This window comes from Mytilus galloprovincialis, chromosome 12 (genome assembly GCF_965363235.1).
Source record: "Mytilus galloprovincialis chromosome 12, xbMytGall1.hap1.1, whole genome shotgun sequence".
NCBI lineage: Eukaryota > Metazoa > Mollusca > Bivalvia > Mytilida > Mytilidae > Mytilus > Mytilus galloprovincialis.
In genome coordinates this window covers 27,548,568-27,574,470 of record NC_134849.1, presented here as the reverse complement: position 1 = coordinate 27,574,470, position 25,903 = coordinate 27,548,568, and the positions used below count along the sequence as shown (strand labels likewise).

The window sequence follows — 25,903 nt, the reverse complement described above, 5'->3', positions numbered from 1 at the left end:
GTCACCGTACACATATATAGACTTGGGTTATCTCTTGTCACCATACACATATATCAGTCTTAGATGACCTGTGGTCATCTTACACATATATAGACTTGGGTTACCTCTGGTTACAGATATAAGTCTTGAGTGACCTTTGCTCACCGTACACATATATCAGTCTTTGGTGACCTTTGGTGACCTGTGGTCACCTAACACAAATATAGTCTTGGGTTACCTCTGGTCAGCGTACCAAGATGACCAGAGGTCACTCAGTTTATATATGTGTAAGGTACATATGAACGGTGACTAGACGTTACCTAGTATTTATCTGTGTCTGTATCGAGATCTATGTAAGGTGACCATAGGCAACCCCATTCTATATCAGTGTAAGGTGACCAGATGTAACCAGTCTATATACATGTAAGGTTGCGATAGGTAACTTATGTCAATATCTCTGTAATGTGACCGGATACACCTCAAGTCTATATCTAGAAATGTGTAAGGTGGCCAGAGGTAACCAAGGGTGTGTTTGGATATACACCTGAGGCGGCCTATGGTTACCAGTAAGTACCTTTAGTTTGATATTTTATACACAAAATATCAAACCATAGGTACCTATGGGTAACCATAGGCCGCCTCAGGTGTATATCCAAACACACCCTGTGTATAAAATATCCAACCATAGGTACCTATGGGTAACCATAGGCCGCCTCAGGCGTATATCCAAACACACCCCAAGTCTATATATATGTAAGGTGACCAGAGGTAACCACAGTCTATATCTATGAACGATATTTAAATCTGTGGGTGTGTTTGGATATACGCCTGAGGCGGCCTATGGTTACCCATTGGTACCTATGGTTTGATATTTTATACACAAAATATCAAACCATAGGTATATATGGGTAACCATAGGCCGCCTCAGGTTTATATCCAAACACACCCTGTGTAAGGTGACCAGAGGTCACCCAAGTCTAAATAAGTGTAAGGTGACCAGAAGCAATCCTTCTATATATATGTTAGATGACCATTGGTCACCCAAATCTATATACAAATAAGGAGACCACAAGTAATCAAGGTCTATATCGGTGTAATGTGACCAGATTGAATCCAAGTCTATACTTGTGTCTTTATCTAGATACGTGTTAGGTGACAAGAGGTAACCAGGTCTTTATATGTGTATGTTGACCAGAGGTAACCAAGTCTATATATGTGTAAGGTTACCAGAGGTTACCACAGTCTATTTCTATGAACCGTGACCAGAGGTTACCACAGTCTATTTCTATGAACCGTGACCAGAGGTTAACCTAGTATATATCTGATTCTTTAACTAGATCTGTGTAAGGTGACCAGAGGTGACCAAAGTCTATACTTGTGTTAGGTGACCAGAGGTAACCCAAGTCTATACTTGTGTAAGGTTACCTGATGTAACCATAGTCGATATACATGTAAGGTGACCAGGGCTAACTAAGTATATATATGTTAAAGGTGATCAGAGGTAACCCTTGTATATATCTGTGTAAGGTGACCACAGGTAACCTAAGTATATATCTGTATTGAGTAACCAGGGTTTATCTTATTTTATATATGTATCACTTAACCAGATTTTGATAAGATGTTTTGATATAAGACCAGACATAACAATATATCGTCTGTTTCTGTGTCAGATGCCCAGATGTTGCCAGTCCCCCCCTTTATTGTTAAGTTAAATGGTTGTTTTAAAATAATTTGCTGTTTATATGATGAAATTAAAGAAAATAAATATATAGCTGTGTAAGGTGGCCAGAGGTAACCATAGTCTGTATGTGTTAGTTGACGCTTTGTAATCAATACTTTGAAACATCATTTGGTTATACCTTTCTCGTATGATAAAATGGTTATCGTTTAAAGGGATATACAGACATTGACTGGTTATCTGTTATCTCCAAACACCGATTATTTTTTACATTGCCCTTGCTAATACACCGATATTGACATCGGTTACCTCTGGTCACCTTACGGCAGAATTCTATTTTTAGAACCTTAATATTACTACGCAAATAGCACTTTTTCAGAGGTGACCTGTGGGCACCTTTCAGCGTAACTATTATACACGTGTATAACTATTGGAAATCTATGGACGATGCTCTTTCCATAAATATACTTAACGATTGAATGCTTCTATTTGTAAATGCATTGGATTGTAAAATGCGTATATTTTGTATGAAGCACGCTTCCTTCTATAAAAATGTGCGCACGGTCAACGCTTTTACAACTCTATAGAACTACTAAAAAAAGCATTCAATACTTCTTATTACATTTTTTTGGCTCGGATCATGAAAGTACAATTTCTATCAGGTTCTTTCTTTTATTTATCTGTGCACTTTATTGTGGAAGCCAATAGCCTGTAGACATATACATTCATGTGGAAGGTCATGACATCATGAATGTTACATTTCATTTTGAAATGAAGGTTAATTTCAGAATAATTATAAAAAAGGAAGATTTTGGTGTAATTTCCAATGAGACAACTCTTCACAAGAGACCAAATGACACAGAAATTAACAACTATAGGTCACCGTACGGCCTTCAACCATGAGCAAGCCCATACCGCATAGCCTGTCAGCTATAAAAACACGAGATTGCTGTTTGCTGATCAAATTAACGTATTATAATGAAATACTAGAACACACCCGCGACTTCGCGGGCATTCTATCACATGAATAATTTTAGCGCATATCTGTGTATTATGAACATTCATATTACTATAAATATAAAGTGTATTTGCTTTTTACTTTCAATTCTCAGTTTACTAATCGATCTACGGCGGTCATTGATACATTTCACAGACCCTGTCTATTTAATTAACTCTGTGACCGCCGTGGAAATGATATCAGATAGAAAATACACTTTATTCGTAGTATATACATGTATGTTCAAAGTATACTCCCTGGAGGTAACCGTAGCCAGTGCCTATTCCATAACGGTCAACCATCTCGTGATGGCGTCCGTAAAACTTACGAAGAGATGACCTCAACTTCACCACTTGGAACCCTTGATTTAATAGTTTCCTTGTTAGCAGCAACCCTCTATCAAGAAAATCATGATAGGAAACACCAGCCCTGGACTAGCGTATCAACTGGGAGATATATACTCCGTACGCAGGTGCTGCTGGAATGTTGCTACATAGAAATGGAAAGTTCACAATTGGAAAGCTGAAATCATCTCTTTTATCGTAAAGTTTTGTTTTCAACCGACCCTCATTGTTAATTTCTAGATGTAAGTCAAGATATGAGGCAGACTTTACTGTATCTGTTGTATCCTTTATCTCAAGTTCAATGGGATAGATGCGTCCAACATAGTCACCAAATTTTGAATTATTTAGTGAGAGAACATCATCTATATAGCGGAAAGTAAAGTTGAAGGATACAGCTAACTTCTTTTCTTTCTTCTTAATGTGCGGCTGCATGACTATAAGGCGATGTGTGACATCTTTAAATGACCTTTGTGTAACCTTAACCTTCTACATCATGGTCAAATAATAACCTCTTAATAAAGTAATATATAGAGACGTTATGTTTTAGTCATCTAAATAAGTGTTCTCTAGTTGTAGTAAATATTTATCACTTCCTGAAAGTTGACGTTTACGGATTAATAACTCCTACAAGGGTTATCATAGAACCGGGCCCAAACAAAGATTGTAAAGCTTAAAAAGAAAGGTCTCCTCAATTTTCTTTTATATGCAATTGTTTGAGATTTTTGCAAATAACTCGAGTTTCCCACCTATTTTGGGGAAAATAAGGATCTCAGAATTTACTGTTTGTCACTTGCTTAACCACAATATTTTCAATATTTTCTCAGAATCTTTTATAAAGAAAATACCATACCCCTGTCCCCCCCTTAAAGTAAGATGGTCGGTCTTTTAATACATTGTTACTTGGATGGTGAATTGTCTCAATGGCACTCATACCACATCTTCTTTTTATGAAAAAAGGTCAAGGATTAATGACACATGTCAGACTAATGTGAACTAGTGGAGCATCTGTATACCAAATATTAAAGACCATGCCTCATACTTCACGAGATATGGACCTTAGCAATAAAATTAGATGCAACAGTTATACCACCATCGTCAGTAAAACAGTCCTATGTATTGTAGGCGAGACATAAACCATTGTACTATCAACTGAATGGGGACTTTAGTTTAATTCAGTATTAATACCCTGTCAAGTGAAAGAAATACATACATATTAAATAAAATTACACAAATAATATCTTTATTATCGTGGTCTCAAAACAATAAAATAAATGACAATTTCTCCTTGCACTAAGGGGAGTTTTTCTTTTAAAAACTCAAAAAAGTCAAAGCATTAACAGAGAACAATATAAAATATTGCAAAAATGTCTTTCAATACATGAATAAACTTCTAATTTAAAAAAGAAACCAGAAATGATCCCCTAAACATTTTAAAACATTTTTTCATTCAGAGACTGCTTGAGGAGCAATAACATTAACTTACAAATAGAAACTTGACATGAATATTGGTAGATATCAAAACCTAGTGTACAATTGTTTTAGATTTTAATTTTATATATACCAACTGTCAATCTAATTGTCTTATGCTCATCAGGAACAAAACATTCATTAAACCAAAATGTGTGGTTGTTATTATACACAGCTTTAAATAAATTTTTGATAACTGTTCAGACATTTTATTGGGTCTTACAAGTTCAAACTAATATTTGAAACATAACCATGTGTGAAATATAGATAAGGATGGTTTAATATTGGTAAATAGCATTATGCTATCTAATAATTATGCAAAATATAATGTATTAGTTTAAAAAGTTATGTGAAAAAAGTCCAAAATCGAAGAGGTACATATATAATGAATCTGATGAAAAATGAAATTTAGATGAAAGTGACATGTCAAAATAAACGGTCAGTGAATATGTTGTGCAAATGAATTAGTTAAATATCATTAATATTCTTAAAACAACTAATAACAAGAGGCTCTCAAGAGCCTGTATCGCTCACCTGTAAATTTTGGCTTAAATCTTTCATCAATGATTATTTTTGAATTTCAATATATATCAATGAGTGCTTAAAATTGACACATAACAGTTTGTATCTTTCATATTTTCTTCAATTTTAAGCAAAAAACTGCATTTGACCCCTATGTTTTATTTTTAGCCATAGCGGCCATGTTTGTAGAAAGATCAAAATTTCGGATATAATTTATAAACTAGATACTCTAAGGAACATTCATTTTAAGTTTGGAAGCATTTGGCCCAGTAGTTTCAGAGAAGATGATTTTAAAATGTTCACAAATAAGATGAACAAATTGTGTAAAATTGTCTTTAAAGGGCAACAACTCCTTCAGGGGTCAATTGACAATTTTGGTCAAATTACTTTTTGGTAGATTTTACTTTGCTGAACATTTTTGCTGTTACAGTTTATCTTTATCTTCAATAATATTCAAGATAATGACCAAAAACTGCAAAATTTCATTAAAATGACCAATTATTAAAAGTGGCAGCAACCCAACAATGGGTTGTTTGATTATTCTGAAAATTTCAGGGCTGATAGATCTGGACCTATTGAACATTTATACCCTATGACAAATTTGCTCTAAATGCTTAAGTTTTTGAGATATAAGCCAAAAACTGCATTTGACCCCTATGTTCTATTTTTAGCCATGGCGGCCATGTTTGTTCATGGATCAAAACTTCGGATACAATTAATTAACTAGATACTCCAAGGAACATTCAATTAAAGTTGGAAGTATTTGGCCCAGTAGTTTCACAGGAGAAGATCTTTGAAATAGTTTACAACTGACGACCACAGACAACGATGGACCACGACGGACGACGACTGACGCCAAGTGATGGCATAAGCTCACATGGCCCTTTGGGCCAGGAGAGCTAAAATACCTGACAGACAAGGACCCATCTTTTGGCCCCTCGAAATACCCCTAAATAGACCCCAATACACAAACGAAGCTCCCCTAGACATATTAGTCTAACATTTTATGGGCAAAAACAATAAGTCATCAAACTTTGTTTGGGAGACTAAGATATTAATAAAGAATATCTCCTGATATGTTATACTAGATAAATTACCTAGAAATTAATCATATACAAATAAGAAGCCTTTTAAAATCAACAAAATAAGTTTAAAGGTGTTTTGTTTAAAATGAATACAAAGGCCTTTGTATTTGATATGAGGAAAAATATGACAATCAAATATGAAGTTATGGACTGGTAAAAATTTCTCAAGGCATGGGACTGGTGCAAAATTAAAATGAGCTATAATAAAAGTTGAAGTCCCATGGTTATACAGATGAAAAAATGTTGATGTCCCATTCTTTTTTGCAACAAAAAAACTTGGTGTCCCATGTTAATTCATAAAGTATATCAAAGATGTCTTTTGCTCCAGACAGCATACATCATTCAAATAAAACTGACATGTGATGTGATGACAGTGCTGTTAAAATGTGTTGCAAAATTGTTTAAGACAGCCATGTTTAACAGGTTAAGTAACTTCATATTTTGTAAGGATTAATGAAACTCCAAGTTAATTTTAAAAAGTTATAGAAATTTTTAAAGGTAACAATCTGAATTATAAAGTCTGAACTGAAAACTGTACCTTTTTTTTAATCTATCAATTAAAACATTGATGTCAAGTTTTATTTGAAAAAGTTATAGAAATTCTTTAAGGTGACCATCTGTATTTAGTCTGTATTGAAAATTGTTGCTTTTCTTAACCATTTATTAAAACCTTATAGGTTTGACAGTATTTGACAAAATACTAAATAACTTTGTTATTTGTAAGAACAGTATATAATTAAGATAATAATCAAGTTTATGAAAATCAAAGTTGATTTGACAAAGTTATGGATTTTTTTACAGGTGACCATCTGTATTTAGTCCATACTAATTTTGTTTTAGATTTTTAACTATTTATTAAAACATTATAGGTTTGACAGTAATTAAACAAATATTAAATAACTTTGTTACTTGTAAGAACAGTATATGATAAAGATAACTTTCAAGTTTAATGAAAATCAAAGTTGATTTGACAAAGTTATTGATTTTTTAAAGGTGACCATCTGTATTTAGTCTGTAATGAAAATTTAAGCTTTTTTAGCTATTTATTAAAGCCTTATAGTTTTGACAGTAATTAACCAAATACTAAATAACTTTATAATTTGTAAGAACAGTATATAATTAAGATAACAATCAAATTTTATGAAAGTCAAATTTAATTTGACAAAGTTATGGAATTTTTTAAAGGTGACCATTTGTGTTTAGTCAGTACTTTTTTTTAGCTTTTTTAACTATTTATTAAAGCATTATAGGTTTGACAGTAATTAAGTTAACCAAATATTAAATAACTTTGTAAATTGTAAGAACAGCATATAAAAAAAAAATAACTGTAAAGCTTGTTGAAAATCAAAGTTGATTTAAAAAAGTTATAAAAATATTTAAAGGTGACATCTATATTTAGTTGGTACTTGAAGTTAATATTTTTGCTTTTTTAACTATTTATTACAATATTGTAGATTTGACAGTATGTAAGCATATAACTTTGTAATTTGTAAGAACAGTATCAAGTTTTAAGACGATCAGTGTTGATTTGAAATAGTTATGGAAATTTTTAAAGGTGACCATCTGTATTTAATCCAAACTGAAAATTATAGCTTTTTTTTACCTATTTCTTAAAACATTATAGGTTTGACAGCAATAAACCAAATTCCAAATAACTTTGTAATTTGTAAGAACAGTATATAATATACAAAAAAGGCAAGTTTTATGACAATTAAAGTTGATTTGACAAAGTTGTGGATATTTTTAAAGGTGACCATCTGTATTTAATCCGAACTGAAAATTGAAGTTTTTTTTACTATTTCTTAAAACATGATAATAGATTTGACAGCAATAAACCAAATACCAAATTACTTTGACAGTATATAATTGGGATTATAGCTGTCAAGTTAAATGGAATTCCAAACTGATTTGAAAAAGTTATAAAATTAAAAAAAAATTACTATCTGAATTTTGTGCAAACTGAAAATTCAACCAGACAGGAATTTTATTGGGAGAGTTTTCATGATTATCATTTCCTTGCAAAGAAATATGTGGAACTATCCTTAACCTTGTGGCTGTGCAGTCGATTATACATAGTTTACAGTCAGAACTTTTTTTAATTTGATTTAATAAAAGAAAAGTCAATGTCCCATGCAGATCTTAGATGAAAAAAATCTTGGTCCCATTGAAATTTTGCTTTTAAAAAGTCCATGTCCCATGCTAATTTGCACCGGTCCCATGCCTTGAGAAATTTGACCGGTCTCTTTAAACTACATATTATTATTTCTCAAAAACATTGTTTTGTGTCCAATATCTAGAATTTAACAATAAAATATTGAGCGGACATTTTCAATGTTGCCTCTGCATATTGGGCATTTCCTGCCATGTTCTTGTATCTGTAGTCCACATACCAGACACAGGCTGTGGAAACATGGCTGTATGACGGCATCAATTTCCCGATCAGCACATATGATACATTTTCTCGCCGTATTAGGTAGTTGCATGGTTACCTGTTAAGATAAGATTAAAAATGATGTTAAGTGCCAGTCTATGAAGAATCAGGCAAATAATTCAAAAATTGAAACATGATGAAAAAAAAGTATACTATTTTATAGTAAATAACCTCCTGAGTTAGAAATGTTAAGTCTTTTGTTTGGAAGTGTCTGGTAATAATGATTAAATAAGTTATAAAATTGGTTAGAAGGACAGCAAATAAGTTGAAATTACAGAGTTATTTCCCCTTATCTGTTCATTTCTAATGCATTCAACCAAAATGTATCTTCTATTACCAAAACAAAATACAGAAACACATGTTATTTTTGTGTATAACTACATATGATAAGGTAAATAAAATAAACAGCTGTGCCTACAGTGCATGATACACCTGTATTGCGCATATAGAAATTGGAAAAGACAGCATTAATAATTTCCTTTAATTCACATTGTTTAAGTCCTGTAACTCCAGAACAACAAATAAATAATAAAAAATCAAAAGGGAGCTTCATTATATCAATCCCAACAGTAATGTAAAGTTTCAAGGAAATCAGGAAATTTAGAAACACTACAGAAAGTGTGAAAAATGGGGAAAATTGCCTGAATTCAAATTGTTAAAAATTCTAATTACTCTGAAACAACACGGCAATTGCTTTTTCTAAATCAAAAGGGAGCTTTCTTCTGTAATTCCTAATGTTGTGTTATTATAATGTGAGGAAATATAAGGTTAAAAGGAATTTGAGCTATAGTCCGATAAAGTCCCATTAATCCAAAACACATAATATGAAATTAAATGATGAACAACGGTATACCATAATATGTTCCGTCTAAGACAGGCCTATAAAAACACCAAGCAACATGCAATGATGCAGAACATACAAACATTGAATTTATTCTTGTGATTGTAACAAATACTTACTGTTGGTGTACCTGCATGAACAAGAATATTAGAGCTTGTCTGAGAAATAGGTGTGGATGTTGCAGGTGAGGTTACATGTGCTGTGAACTGTGGTGCAGAATTCGAAGGAGTGGAACATGTTACTGTAGGCAGGGTAGATGAAAGTAGGTTTTCTGTAAACTGGGAACCAAGATCTGGCAATGATTCCTCAGAATCAGAAGTAATAGAAAAATCTAGACTTGTTATGTGCTGAGCCTATGGGAAAAGTGAAAGATACACAAATAAGTCGCTCCTTTATAAACATTTAAAAAAAAAAAAAATGTTTGAAAACAAATATTCTTGATTTTTCTCTCAACAAATTATTTGTTTACCAAAAAATTTAATTTCCTGTAACTTATAAAAAAAAATGTAATTCAGTGGTTACTTGTTTTATGAAAGAAACATAGCCTTTTCACTCTTATTGTCATGATCATGATTCATTTGTTATATCTGTATACTTATAGCTTAGTTTACAGTCATAAAAATTGAGAGTTTTACACATATTTAGGATAATCATGCAGCACATCTTCTCTCAGATAGGAAAATCCAGTATAGCAGGAGTGATTGTGGATTAATTTGGTTTCATATTGTTTTCCATGGTTTCAGGGAAGATACTTGATAAAAAGTAGATAACAATATGCATTAACTTTCTTCTATATGTTTGTTATAAATTTCTTGAAATGAATTGAATGTGTTTATTGCTGTGCAGAAATTACTTTGAAACAGATTTTTTAAAAAACATGGTTTTATATATGAAAAAGATAGTGAAAATTGAAAATGATGAATACTTTTGGCCACACTAGTTATTTTTTGACAAATAGGAAGTTATATTCATCTTATTTACAGCAAACATTGCTTGCATAAAGTATACAAATGCCTATTGATTAAATGATTTTTTTTTCAATACCACTAGTTCAATTATTTAGATTGAGAAAAATGCAGCTGATTCATCAATATTTAAGCATAACTGCACAAGTTATGTAATTTTCTTGACAAGTTTAACATCATTTTGTAACTGGAATATCTGAGCATACATTTCATTGATAAATTTATGGATATGTTCATGGATAGGATGTTTAGAATGTTATGATCAATGCAATATATTTTGTGTATCTCAAAAGTAGTGACAAGCCTTGAAATATTTAGATATCAAGTCAGTCCCTAATAAGATTTCTTAAATAAAAAGAAATCTGACATTTAAATCACTTTGTAAATCATGATTAGCTTAACAATTTGCAATGAAAATTATGGCTCTTACTCTACCAGATGTCATGATATTCCCAAAATCATTTCGAAAATTTGGGAAATTGTTATAAGAGTGCACACGCTGAAATGTCTTGCCTTCTTTACTACTAATTGATATTATGTTGATAGTCCTAAATATATACTATCACATTAACTAAATATGATCCAAGAAATTGAGGTCAAGGTCAGATAAACCAAATTTGAAATACATATACACCCTACAATCATAGTCCATACACCAAATATGCTTGAAATATAGTTGAACTTTTTCACATCCAAGAAACAATTTTAACTTTACCAGGAAAACTTATCTTTGATCAATAAACCATGAAAATGAGGCCAAGGTCAGATGAACCCTGCAAGGCAGACATGTGCACCTTACAACACTTTACATGCTATAAATATAATTAACCTTTTGCATTTAGTATCTTAGAAACTAACATAACCAGAAAAATTTAAGATTGACCAAGGAACCATGAAATGAAGTCATGGTGAGATGATAATTGCCAGACACACATATAAACCTTACAATCATTCCATACACCAAATATAGTTGACCTATTGCCTATAGTATTAAAAAAACAGACACAAAAAAAACCAACTTAACATTGAGCAATGAACAATAAAATGAGGTCAAGGTCACATAAAATATGCCAGACTGACATGTACATTGTAAAATATTATTACACTACAAATAGTTGACATATTGCATACAGTATTTGAAAAAAATAACCAAAACACAAAAAATTAACTTTAACCACTGAACCATGAAATCAGGTCAAGGTCAGATGACAGTTGGTGGTAATCAATTTACCAAAATTAGTATACACCAACCTAAAGATGATGTGTATTGAGTTTGAAAGCAATCTCTTAAGTGGTTTCAGAAAAGAAGACCTTTAAAGTAAAGTTTACCACGGACAGAATCTGAAAGCAAATGATCATGCAACAGCTCACCCTGATCTTTATTCAGGTGAGCTACAAATAGATGTTTTTGGAATCAAGAAGTGAGCTCATAATAATTAAATTTTGTATTTACAATAACTAGTGTAGTAATCACATTGTCATAAATTTTCTGAAATGTGTCTATGACAATATTCTGCAGCAAATTAAAATTACAAATACTGCTATAAAACTGAACACTCGTTGATTATGGTTAAGTGATAATTCAATGTTGTATTCCTGTTAAAAAGATGGACAATTATATATTTTTTACCTTGATTTTTGTCAATAAGTAGATTCGTTTCTTTTGTGTCTGACAACTTTCAAAATATTGTTTTGCAGTGAACCCATCCCTACTGATTTCTCTCCCTGCACTATTACCAATCCTCAACTCCATTTCACTAATTCTGCCTTTAAAGTTTCTGCCATTTTTGAAAAAAAATGTCTTGTAAACATTGAAGAGTTTCTTCGTAGTCTTTATTATATGCCAGGTTGATATCATGTGATGGAATCTGCTTATTTCGGGAGCTTCTTACTTGGTGATAAGATGAAGTGTTATAGGAATAATGCTGCCAACCGATACCTAGTTTAACTATATCTGGTTTTGGCAGTTTCTGTGCAGATGTTCCTGGTAAATTGGTCTGAAACAATATAGATAATACAACAGTTTGAAAAGTTAAATTATGAACATTGCACAGTTCGTACTGGTACCTACCGTCAACTTTTCCACCCAGAGCAACTGGTTACAGGAAAAGAAGATGCCGCCAATAATTACGCTACAGGACATTACACCATCAGGAAAGAAATTGTAGATTTAGTACAAGTGTGGTAGAGTGGATTTTCTGCCACTAAATCTACAATCTACTTAGCAATATTTTTCTAAATAAATGTGTAAATAAAAGGTGATTCCAAATGAAGTTAAAGTCCTTTATGGTCTACATTTCTGCAAAAAAATATTTAAGGGTCAAAACATGCCCATTTTCGGCCAAATTAAACTTATCGGTTTAGACCTGACTTTGTGTCATGTATACTTAGTTAAGATTTCACAAATATCAAAGTATCTGTATGTTTTATTACGAATAATACCATGTTGTTCATCACTGATTATCTGTTTTTAACCTTAATTGCAATTAAAAAATAGTTTGACCATATTTAGAATATCAGTTTTGAGTAAAAATTTTTAGCTGGTTGCTAAGGTAAAATTTGTCCCTAGCAACAACAAAGAAATCATGATAGAATCAAATTTTCTTCTTTATTTCTAGTGATAACACAACTATATTGCATGGAAAAATACATTTTCAAGTTTTCTCAATTTTTTTTGGTGGCCACCTGTTGGTTGATTCTTATAGAGAATTGATGTTAAAATACAATACAATAATGTTATCCCGTAAGTCTATAAACAATGCTAAGGACATTTGTTTATGGTCGTACAAAATAAAGAATTGGATGCTTTTAGTGTTTGTTCATCTTTACAACAACTCCATGCTATAATTAAGCACATTGGAAGCAATTATAACATCCATTTTGAACCTTTTAACCATCTTGATGCAAATTTACAACAAAACTTAAAAATCATACCAAACTGCTTGTTCCATGTTTCACCCTCGTTCAAAATCATGAGGATTGTGTTTGGTGTGAGAGTTGAAAAAAATTCGTCATCTATTTCCACACCATCTTCATTTAGAACAAATGTTATATGGTTGCCCTCTGCAATAGTAAACTTTTCCTTACCTAAAAAGAAATGACTTTATTCATATAAATGTGATTATATTATGTAAATTACAGCAAATGATCCCAATTCCAAAAATTAAACAAATGACATGCTCATTTAATATTTAGTAATTTAATTTTGACAGACTGCTACAGGACCTGTGTTGCTCCTACCAATTTACTTACTTCATGAACAATCTTTATCCTAGATGGATTTTGATAATTGTTTCATTAGAATTTAAGACAATCTTTATATATATTGTGTCCTTTTTCTTTCTAACAGAGTTGTAAAAAATGGAAGAATGTGTCCATTGGCCACAGATGCCCCCACATGTAAATATATTTGTTTTTGTTTTTTTTATGTTTATAAAGGGGCATAACTAACCAACCAGTAAATTTGACACTCACATATTTGGAACTTTATCTGTGTGTTTATCTGTGTGTTATGATAATGAGTATTGTGTATAAGTTTCATAATATTTGATTGAAGCAAACTTAAGTTAGAGATCGGAAACTTAAAAGTTATAGCTATTTTTATGTTTATAAGTGGGTATAACCCAAGAACGATAGAAGTGGCACTACTTGATCTGTGTATTATGGTAATAAGCATTGTATGTAAGTTTCATAATATTTGGTTGAGGCAAACTACAGAACGTTAGAGATTGGAAACCACAGATTTAGCAATTTTTATGTTAAAAAGGGGCATAACTCAGTAACAGTTAAAGTGACACTCTCCAATTTCGAACCTGATCTGTGTTTAATGGTAATAAGCATTGTGTACTTTTTCACATCAGGACAATAAAAGATTTTGAGTAGGCAGCTATTTTCTAGCTAGGTAGCCTCACTAGTAGGGTAGGGCATTTTTACATTTAGGTATTTTTAATGGACTCAGAGGTTTCACAAAAGAAGAATTCTTTAAAGGAAAATTTGCAACAGATGAGACAGTTGGACAGAGGACAAAGTTGATGGCAATACATCACCCTGGATGTCCAGCTTCTTGTTTTGTTTATTATTACTATTCAAATTCAAACCATAGCAGTATAAACTTACATTTATTGACCATATCTGCAAATGAAGAGGCAAATACACCTTTTCTTATCCTCCTGTCATGCGTAAAAATCTTTAACGGTATTTTTGTCTTCTCTGTGTCCTTAAAAAAATGCAATCAAACTCAGGTATACTTTATGTATGGACTTCTATGTATAGAAACGTGATTTTTGTATGATAATATAGTCTTTAGTCAACTATGAGTATGGATAAATGCGATTCAGAGAAGATCCAAGATCTTTGAAATAGTTTACGACGACGGACAACGGATGACAGACGACGCCAAGTGATGGCATAAGCTCACATGGCCTTTTAGGCTAGGTGAGCTAAAAATGCATTTAAAAAGTTTTTATTACTTTTAAACACAGGGATACAACTTTTCAAGCTTTTTTACTAAGTTGAAAATGAGTTCAAAGTAATTTGATAAAATGCTTAAAAGTATGTAGGCTTCATATTAGAAGTTCTTTATAAAAGGCAAAATTAGAAAAATTAAAATATCTAGCAAATTCTACCTTCAAACACTATTTAAGGGGACGACCATGTTGAGGGCCAGGAGGATTTTGAATAATAAATAACTTGTCCTGAAAAAAGCTGAAAATAACTAGATATCAGTGAGATGGCCATTGGGAGCCATCACTGTGGGCCCGCTGTCAATAACAGACACAATCTTTACCATAGGACATGGGATTCCCAACTGTAAGTGTTTTACCTTGACCTTTGACCTACAAAATTGTTGCTTAATAAACATGTCAAGTACAAACTTATCCTAATGGTTCTCAAGGTATGGAGCGGACAGGATCTTTCCCATAGGTCATGGGGTTCCATAATAAAATCTAAATTTTTGACCTTGACCGTTGACCTACAAATTTGAACAAACATTATGACACAACTCTTGTGTTGGTTAATATACATGTTAAGTATAAACTTTGAAATCATAATGGTTCTCAAGATATGGAGCGGACAGGATCTTTCCCATAGGACATGGGGTTCTATACCAAAACCTAAGTATTTGACCTTGACCTTTGACCTACACAGTTGAACATACATTATGACACACTCTCTGGTATTGGTCAATATACATGTGAAGTATAATTTTGAAATCATAACAGTTCTTGAGATATGGAGCGGACAGGATCTTTCCCATAGGACATGGGGTTCTATACTAAAACCTAAGTTTTTGTCCTTGACCTTTGACCTACAAAGTTGAACATACATTATGACACACCCTCTGGTGTTGGTCAATATAAATGTGAAGTATAAACTTTGAAAAAATAACGGTTTTCAAGATATGGAGCGGACAAGATTTTGTTATGGACGGACGGACGGACGGACGGACGGACGGTACGACGGACAGACGGACTGATCACTATAGGGCGACCCGCCTTTGGCGGGGCCCTAATAACTTGAGCCCAATTGTCAGGAAAAAAATAATCTGGCATGACAAGAGGGGAATTAGTTTTAAATGAGGTTGAAAATAAATGGTCGTGTGCACAAAAAATAAACCACCACGCAAAAAGTGAAAATAAAAAACTCATCCCAAAAAATTCTTTAGACCCCCTACCTCCCTCTTACAGTACAACCCAGAGTACAACCTGGAACAAACTCTTAGTATATGGTCAACATCTGCTATAGTCGCATCAAATGGTGACCATTTATTTGAGGGGTCATAAAACCTGGGATGTTGGTCATTTATTGGGGTCATAAACCATGGACTGGTGGTCAAGCTAATCAGTTTCATTATTTTTTATCTATTTATTTAAAAGGTGTGTAAATGTTATCCTGCATCAGTACTTTGCCTGTACAGGTGAATTGTTTTTTTTCCCATTGAAGTTGTCTACATGTGTATAAGTTTTGTTTAAAGATTGAAATAGAATTTTTGTATTTCTTCATTTCAAAAGGTTGGAAATCATCTACATGTAAAGGCCACAATGTATTATTATTTATTCTCTTTACATGTGATTCTTTTTTTCTTATTCTGTATTTTTTGGGATGCAAATAAATTCCCTCTCTCAAGCAGTTTCAAGTGTTTATATTGCAGAAAATTCAGTTCAATCTTTATCACAATGCTTAAATGATAAAGAGCTATAATTATTCAGTTTAAGATAATTTTTCCCTTTACAAAAGAATACAAAGTTGAACAACATCTTATTTATTAATAAAATCAAAAAGAAATTTAAATAAAATAAGTTTTGTAAGAAAAAGCAGACAAAATATCTCAAAATAAAGTTGTGACTTTTTTTCCTCTGACTTTTTTGTATGTGACTTTTTTCCTGTGATTTTTTTTCCTTACATTCGTTTTTTCCCAATTTCAGTGTATGCTATATAAGAATGGGTACAGTTTTTAATGGCAAAAATGGCACACTCCTACCAAATAAAATCGAAGTTACCCCCCGTGGCCCCCAAAGACAGAAATCATACTACTATATATATATATATATATATATATATATATATATATATATATATATATATTCTCTTGTGCGCCCTCCTTCACAAAACAAAATATTCGGATATTCAATTTATATACATATGTTATTTATTTTGTTATTTTTATAGTAACTAAAATATACCTGATTATACATATCTACTGTAGCGCATTTGATGGAACTCACAGAGGAATATTCGGTGAAAGGGGAATGAAACGATCTGTATTGACTGTCCCCAGGTACGATCATCCACATGATCCATATCATAGGGGCCGGTAACATACTGTTTGAAAAAAAAAATTACACTGATATGTAATAATATACAATTATGGCCTTCATCAAAAGTTTTAATATCCAAAATTATTAAATCGAGAAAAGAGTTATTTTCCTCGAGGTCCGTAGGACCGAGGGAAAATAATCTTTTTCGAGATTTAATATGGGGACGAAGTCCCCAAGAACAGTAGAAAATTCAATAAAAAAATTAATTCGGGAAAATTTCCCGAATTTTTCATTGTACTAATGAACTCAAAATCGTTCAATTTTTTTTATGTCATGTTTTGAAATCCCGGACCTGCGCAGAAATGTACAATATACTTCCTTTTTCCGGTCTCGTTTGTATGAAACTTTGAGTAAAATATATATTTATCAGTCTAGTATAAAATAGGAAGGAACACGCAATACCAATTTCATTTTTAATAATTCCTTGATATGAAAAAACGTTACCTAATGATAGCGTTTCTTTGTTTACATTGCATATGACGTCATAATTTTAATAACGTCACAACTAAAATCCCTAACAACAGAACCAAAATCGGAAACGTTACGGTATTTCCGTTTCTTTTTTTTTGACAAATAATTAAGTTACGAAAAAATAATTCATACAGACTTCGTCCCCATTTACAGGTAATGCCTGCCTCATATTAATTTTGGATATTAACTTTTATAAAGGCCATAACTGTATTATTATACTGAACTGAACGTTAAGTTTTTATTTGAAAGACGTCGTGCAAATTGCCACCAAATGAGTTATTTTGCCTACGCGCTCATTCCCACACAGTTATTTTGCATACGCGCAGTTGCCCGCGGGAAATATGGGGTTATTTTGACAACGTGCATATTCCCTAACAGTTATTCTGCCTATGCGCAGTTACCCGCGGGAAAGAGGGGTTATTTGTGAAGGTTATTTTATTATAGTGGTTACTATAGTAAAGTATAATAATACGTATTATTACATATCAGTGTAAACATTTTTTTTTCAAACAGTATGTTACCGGCCCCTGTGATCCAGACATGTATATATGGCGGCACAGGCACTTGTCTCAGAAAACGAATCCTATATTATGTAGGGTTATTGTATGAATATTGGGGAATTGTCCGGAGTAGAATTTAATATTATTGCACGAGCTTGTGAGTGTACAAGGGACAATATTCCCCAATAGTCTTTTTGTTGTTGGGATGTATAAGTGCTGAGCCACTCTGTTTTTGTTAGATGTATTTCTATCCATCTGATGTGTTAAGCCTTTTTCAACTGATTTTTATAGTTCGTTCCTATATGTTGTACTGTTACACCACTGTCCAAGGTTAGGGGGAGGGTTGGGATCCCGCTAACATGTTTAACCCCGCCACATAATGTATGTATGTGCCTGTCCTAAGTCAGGAGCCTGTAATTCAGTGGTTGTCGTTTGTTGTTGTGTTACATATTTATGTTTTGTTCATTGTGTTACATTTGTCATTTAGGGCCTTTTATAGCTGACTATGCGGTATTGGTTTTGTACCGTACGCGTACGGTGACCTATAATTGGTAATTTCTGTGTCATGTTCTTTCGTTCTTATGTTGTACTGTTTCACCACTGTCCCAGGTTAGGGGGAGGGTTGGGATCCCGCTAACATGTTTAACCCCGCCACATTATGTATGTATGTGCCTGTCCCAAGTCAGGAGCCTGTAATTCAGTGGTTGTCGTTTGTTGCTGTGTTACATGTATTTGTTTTTCGTTCATTTATTTGTACATTAATTTGGCCGTTAGTTTTCTCCTTTGAATTGTTTTACATTTGTTATTTCGGGGCCTTTTATAGCTGACTATGCGGTATGGGCTTTGCTCATTGTTGAAGGCCGTACGGTTACCTATAGTTGTTAATTTCTGTGTCATTTGGTCTCTTGTTTAGAGTTGTCTCATTGGCAATTACACCAAATCTTCTTTTTTATATATATCATAGAGGGAAATTTTTGTTTACTTAATCTGAGAATGGAAATTGGGAATGTGTCAAAGAGACAACAACCTGACTAAAGAACAGAAAACAGCCGAAACACTGATAAAATTTGTCGTCTTTGTACTGTGTATTGCACATACAAAAACATTGCGGTATGGGCTTTGATCATTGTTAAAGGTCGTACGGTGACCTATTATAGTTGTTAATTTCTGTGTCATTTGGTCTCTTGTGAAGAGTTGTCTCATTGGCAATTACACCACATCTTCTTTTTTATATTAACCGAACAATAATTAATCTGCCCCGTCATTTTTTTAGTACTGCACGAGATTTTTTTTCTCACTGAAAACTTCAAAGTAACAATAGTCACAAGAACAGTCATTGGAACTTTATATAGGGGGGAGGGGGTCTATATAGTTCAAATGAATTTGTGGTGTCTCAGAGTTAAAACATCAAAGGATCTTATTTTGCCGCAACTGTGAATTAAAAAAATTAGAACTCGACTGGCTCTCTTCAACGTAAATTTCGTGACACCCTATGTTAATTTATAGTCAAACCTGATTATTTTTTAAAGCGACCATTATACTTTCACAGCTGGGGAAAAAGGGTTGGGTTTTTTATGCACCAAAAACTTAATTCCCCTAACGTGTGTATACTACGGCAGACACGTGTAAAAGCCTTTTTATAGAAGTTTTTTTACAACAATAACTTAAAGATTGATTGATTGATTGATTGTTGTTTGTTTAACGCCACATGAGCACAACAAGGCTATATCGCGGCGAGATTTCATTTAATAAATTGTTTCTTATCTTACCTCCATTTGCTTGAAATAAAATGCCCAAATGTGATGGCGACCTGGTCCTTCTAAAATCAAAATGAAAATGAACAGGTTAAAATCGTGCCATATTTATCTCGATTTAGCTGAAAACTTTCCCGTTGCTCGCCTTAATTTAAACCAATTTGTTGCTTTATAAAACAATATATCGAAGAAAAAAAGGCAATTTATTATTATTGCATGATATTTTTATTGACTTATGAATTAATCTTAAAATGTTTTCTCGTTTTGATAATTTGTCGCGTTATTTAAAACGATTTATTTTTATGGCGATAAAAAACAAATCGGCTAAATGCCTTGTTAGGCATTTTGTCGAAAAAAATAAATCGCAGTAATAAGAAAAAAAAGGCAATTTATTATTATTGCATGATATTTTTATTGACTTATAAATTAATCGTAATTTTTTTTCTCGTTTTGATAATATGTCGCATTATTTAAAACGATTTATTTTTAAGGCGATAAAAAACAAAGCGCCTAAATGCCTTGTTAGGCATTTTGCCGAAAAAAATAAATCGCAGTAATGAGAAATAAAGCATTTTCTCGCTAAAAGTTATATCGCCATCTTGGATTATAAGTATTAAAACGAGGGTAATATACGCTTCCGTATATAAGGACTGTTTTAATCGTACTTTTTTAATAAAACAAAATACTACGTAGTATATCTTGAAATTGCAATCTTTACATTTCGATATAAAGATCAACACAAAACAGTCATGATTGTTTTATTGGTTACTTAAATAGTAAATGGATGTGTAAAATGATGAACAAATCTTGTGTTAACTAGAGCGTAAAGTGCTTTTCAATAAAGTTATTGTATGGTATTTTAATTAAACTAATAAATATTATCAAAGAGCCCTAGAAATGGACCTCTGTTCTAATATCATAAATAGGAACACTATACAAGTATATGTTCTTGTGCTGTGACACACGCTTTAACGAAATTCTTTGACAACTGATTGTTTAACGCCACTTTCAGCACTCTGTGTTATAGAAAGAGAAGAAGACGTCTATTTCCATAAAACGGCTCACAAAGAGCACATTACGAAATAAGACATTATTCTAGGCACTAAAGTGCACAGAGAAAGCAACAGACGTTCGTCAGGAAACTAACACTGGCAATACATTTTGTACTAGTATAAATTAGTATAAAAAAATGAGGACACTAACATTGTGATATATAGGAACACAATGCATCGATATTTGATACTAGTCGAAAAAAATATCATTGAAAGCGTAGAATATTTTCCTTTTTATTTGGAATTTATAATACTGGCTTCATTTCTCCGTTCTAAAATGCATATTAACATTATTTTTCATTGTTTTTTCCGAAATTTTTAACCGCAAAACGTGGGTTAAATGTTTAGTAACGGGAGATCTTTGGAGATTCATATACTCACTATTTTAATGCTATATATATATTTTTTTTTTTAATAATATGGTTTTCAGGGGACCCTTTCTGATTCTATAACAAATTAAATAATATTTGATCAATCGGCAGTTCAAGCTTATTCAAAACACACTACTAATGTTTAAAAGAATCCTTATTTCAAGACGTTTCTACAAATTCCGAGAAAATAAAACCAGAAAGAAAAAGGATGTGGATAGTAATTACCCAGACATGACATAGTGCACTGCTAAAATTTGTTTTATATTTATTCTTATAACTAAGATATTAAGAGATGTATAAGAAAATACTCTTCTTATATCTAACATTTCACAGAATGAATCATATTTTTGTGTCACTTTCAATCATTCGTTTCTTTAACTACTTATTTAAAATAAGTTCTTCAAATCAGACATCTGAATCATAATTACATTCAAAACACACATAATGGTTTCCTGGCACACATTTCACTCATTATAGATCTAGCTAGATGTCCGAAAAAGTGTTCTTCTACAAATTTGAATGATTCACGTGTCTGCGTTAATTTACTTTTAATCTATCGTCAATAGGTAACAGATAAATGTTTCAACTTTCTTATATCTAACAGCAGGTTGTAATATATTGAATGAATTATTTCACAAGAATAGATTGTGTGATCTGATATCGCCTAAATTTTAGGATGAAATCTAGGGTTTGTCCCAGCATGGAAGTATCAAATTATCATTTAATCTATGCATGGTGACCGTCCGCCAGCCTTTGACAGTTTAACCTTGATGGGCTTCTCCTTTATCATGTTTATGCATCTCCATCTGACCGTAATCAATTCCATTGTTTTATAATTGTTTTTTATATATAATTTATTGTACATACCTTATTGCAAGATTGATAATTTGATATTAAACCTAAAGGAATATGTTTTTTTCCTTCATGTTCTTTGATGCAAATTTCGAACGAAAATCAATTTGACTGAAATTTACAACGGATTAAAGTAGATAGTTTACATAAGATATGCATACAAGTATTTTGGCAAAAAATGAAATGAGACTTCTATCATAATTCAGAAAATGAGATATACCTGTTCCTGCGAAAATGATATCTTTTGAAGATAAAATTATGCGCAAATGCTATATGTTAACAAAACCCCTAATCAACACAATAGGTCTGCATATGCAGTCATTTTGTCATTCAGTGTTTAAACTTAAGTGTATCTACTTTATGATAAGTATAAAATGCAATGCTTAGAAAAATAGAAAGGTCCAAAATATAGGGTTCTATGTTCTAGTAATTAAATATGTTTTTTCTTTCTTTTTGCAGACAAGACATGCCACCAAAGCACAAAATATCTACCAGTCATGAGTATTTCAAGAAAAAGAAAAGAAGGAAAATGTGTCCAGGGTGTGGAGGAGAATTTGTCGATAGACATTTTGAAAACCATAAAGTTGAATATTTCTGGGACAACAAATGGGAGTGTAGCAAGTCAAACAAATCAAAACGAGAAGAAAACAGTTATCAGGAAGTACCACCAGAACACACTATATCTGGAATGCACCAAGGAAACCATTGTGAAGAACCAAGCACCTCTGGCGTTCAGCAACCTTTGGCTCATACGCAATCAATGATAGAAGTGAAACGCAGGTTCAAAGATCACTTACGAAGCCTCAGTGGAAGTGAAACCTATCCAGAATCTGACAATGAGGATGAGGAATTTTGGTCTAATGTAACTTTAAACGATATTGATATGGATATTGAAAATGAAAACATTCACGAAATCCAAGAGAAAAAACAGCAGACGGACTTTGATACAGCAAAAACAGAGATGATCAAGTCAACAGTTGCAATATTTCAGTCGATTTGCATTTTTCTTTGCTGTTGGCAATCATTCTATATAATTACAGATACTGCCTTAAGTAGCATTTTGTCGTTTTTATCCACAGCATTTAAACATCTTTCTGCTGAAAATGTTGCACTAACAGGTGTTTCATCAATATTTCCCTGCTCAGTGTATATGTTGTACAAGAATCTCGGCATGAAAAAAGACAATTTTTCGAAATACGTGATATGTAAGAAATGTTTCACTTTGTACAACTATGAAGACTGTATAATAATGATTGAAGGGGAAACGTCTTCAAAGAAATGTTCGAAGGTTATGTTTCCAAACCATCGACAAATTGCTAGACGAAATCAATGTGGTGAACCATTACTGAAATCTGTGACACTAAAGAGCGGAGACATAAAACTATATCCGTATAAGACCTACTGTTACAAATCTGTGAAAGAATCACTCTCTATAATGGTAAAACAGAAATATTTTGAAGATAAGTGTGAAGAATGGAGACACAGACGACAGGAACCAGGAGTTATGACAGACGTGTATGACGGAAAAATTTGGAAAGAGTTTGGGGAAGACAAAAATCAACACTTTTTGAAAACTGAGAGAAATTACGGTCTGATGCTAAATCTTGACTGGTTTCAACCATTCGAGCATGTTCGATATTCTGTTGGCGTCATCTATGCTGTTGTGTTGAATTTGCCACGAGAAGAACGATTCAAACTGAAAAATGTGTTTCTAGTTGGCATTATTCCGGACATGTCTGGCGAACCATCAGTCCAAACATTTATTAAACCATTTGTCGAAGAAATGAAAATTGCTTGGAGTACCGGATTTCTTTTGCGATCACACAACAATCCGAAGAAAGATGCAAGTTTTAAATTAGCGTGCCTTTGTGTTGGATGTGATATACCTGCTACGAGAAAGTTATGTGGTTTTTAGGGCATGGTGCAACCCTAGGGTGCTCCAAATGCACAAAGAAGTTCCCTGGAGAAGTCGGGGAAAAAAATTATGGAGGCTTTGATGTACCCAATTGGAGATCTCGCTCTTTACCTGACCATCTTTATAACCTCGAGAGAATTAAAGAAGCTACAACAAAAACAGACAAAGAAAACATGGAGAGTCAATTCGGCATTAGATATTCACCTTTATGCGAACTTGATTACTTTGATCCGATTCGTATGTCTGTTATTGATCCGATGCATAATTTATACCAAGGAACCGCAAAAAAAAATGATTAAACTTTGGTCAGAACTTAAAATTTTAGAAAGTGATAAATTTAAAATTATTGAAAAGCGTGTTGACTCTGTTTCTGTTGCAGCTAATGTCGGCAGCCTTCCCAGAAAAATAGCTACATCATTTGGCGGTTTCACAGCTGATCAGTGGAAAAACTGGACCAATGTCTTTTCTATATTTGCATTAAAAGGTGTAATACCATCTGAAGACTTAAATTTGAGGTGTGGCGGAAATTTGTTCTTGCCAGTCGGTGCATCACAACAAAAACAATAGCCACTGTAGATATACTTAAGTACGAAAAACTAATTTTGGAGTTTTGCTCCGGATTTGAGAGGATCTATGGGGATACAAAAGTTACTCCAAATATGCATCTTCATTACCACATGGCAGATTGCATTCGAGATTATGGGCCTGTTTAATCTTTTTGGCTATACAGCTTTGAGAGATACAATGGTCATCTTGGATCGTTACCGAACAATAGCAGATCAATTGAACTTCAAATCATGCGACGTTTTCTTCGAGATTCATTCGTTAATTGCCTACAAGTACCATCTGAATACAAAGAAACATTGGACAAAGCGTTCTTTCTAAAAGAACCAACTGCAGTTTCGGTAGATGTACAAACCGATGAAGACGTTTCATGTATTATGTATATGGGAAAGAAAAATGCCCCTATCAGTGATCAACAATGGACCAACATCAAACCATATAGAATACAAAAATCAATGGTTGACAGTCTTTCATCAGGCGAACATGCTGCATTAAAAAACATGTACAAGATATTGTATCCGGGAAGAGAAGATATGATTATCCCGATGTCCAGCAGAAGATGCAGTTCACTCTTTCTTGGGAATGAGGTATTAGGTTCGTGGGATTCAAGGCAGAGGCGATCATCATATATTATGGCATACTGGAACGATTTCGATGGGAGAATAATGCGAGACGCTGAAAGTGTTGTTTTGACTCCAGGAATTGTACAAAAGTATATCCTCCACAACTTGATCGTCGAAGGCAATAATCAGATCCACTTGTTAGCCAAAGTAAACTGGTTTACGCCTCTACCAGCTTCATTACGATACCACTGTGGAGAACCTATCGAAGCTTGGAATAGTGAACTTATTGACACATTTGGTCCATCAGCTTTCATACCCGTACAGAGATTTTACTGTAGATTTGTTCAGGCAGACGGGTTTATATCTAATAAGACAGTTTCCTTCGTTTGTCCTCTTAATAATGGACTAAATGTTTGATAAGCTTTGATGTCATAAATTTTTAAGCGAGGAACAAGATTTTGCAGATGATATATTTTTAATTACTTTATAATTTCTAATTGTCAAACACTTTATGTAAACAAAATTCCACGCGCGTATCATGTATATTAAAGATACAATTACTCTCTAAATACCTGAACCTATATGCAAAAAACACGAAGTTAAAATATCCATTCGTAGTACTAATTTATCGTAGGACGTGTAGAAAAATCCGTTTGTTCGGAACAAAACTCGAGCAGTTCAAACCTGATATTTTAAGATGTCTGCACGTTGATTTTATTTACAGTGAGATAATT

General features: G+C 32.8%; 2 long non-coding RNA genes across 2 annotated transcripts; both read right to left on the bottom strand.

The window, feature by feature from the left end:
- Window positions 1–7,657: 7,657 nt before the first annotated feature.
- LOC143055168 (uncharacterized) lies at window positions 7,658–12,343 on the bottom strand. The gene is made up of 3 exons (XR_012971962.1): window positions 11,940–12,343; window positions 9,464–9,697; window positions 7,658–8,561 (listed from the first exon to the last, which is right to left on the bottom strand). It is a non-coding gene; the product is annotated as an uncharacterized LOC143055168 (long non-coding RNA).
- Window positions 12,344–13,062: 719 nt separating this feature from the next.
- Window positions 13,063–17,165, bottom strand: LOC143055166 (uncharacterized). The gene is made up of 3 exons (XR_012971961.1): window positions 16,993–17,165; window positions 14,426–14,525; window positions 13,063–13,396 (listed from the first exon to the last, which is right to left on the bottom strand). It is a non-coding gene; the product is annotated as an uncharacterized LOC143055166 (long non-coding RNA).
- Window positions 17,166–25,903: the final 8,738 nt, after the last annotated feature.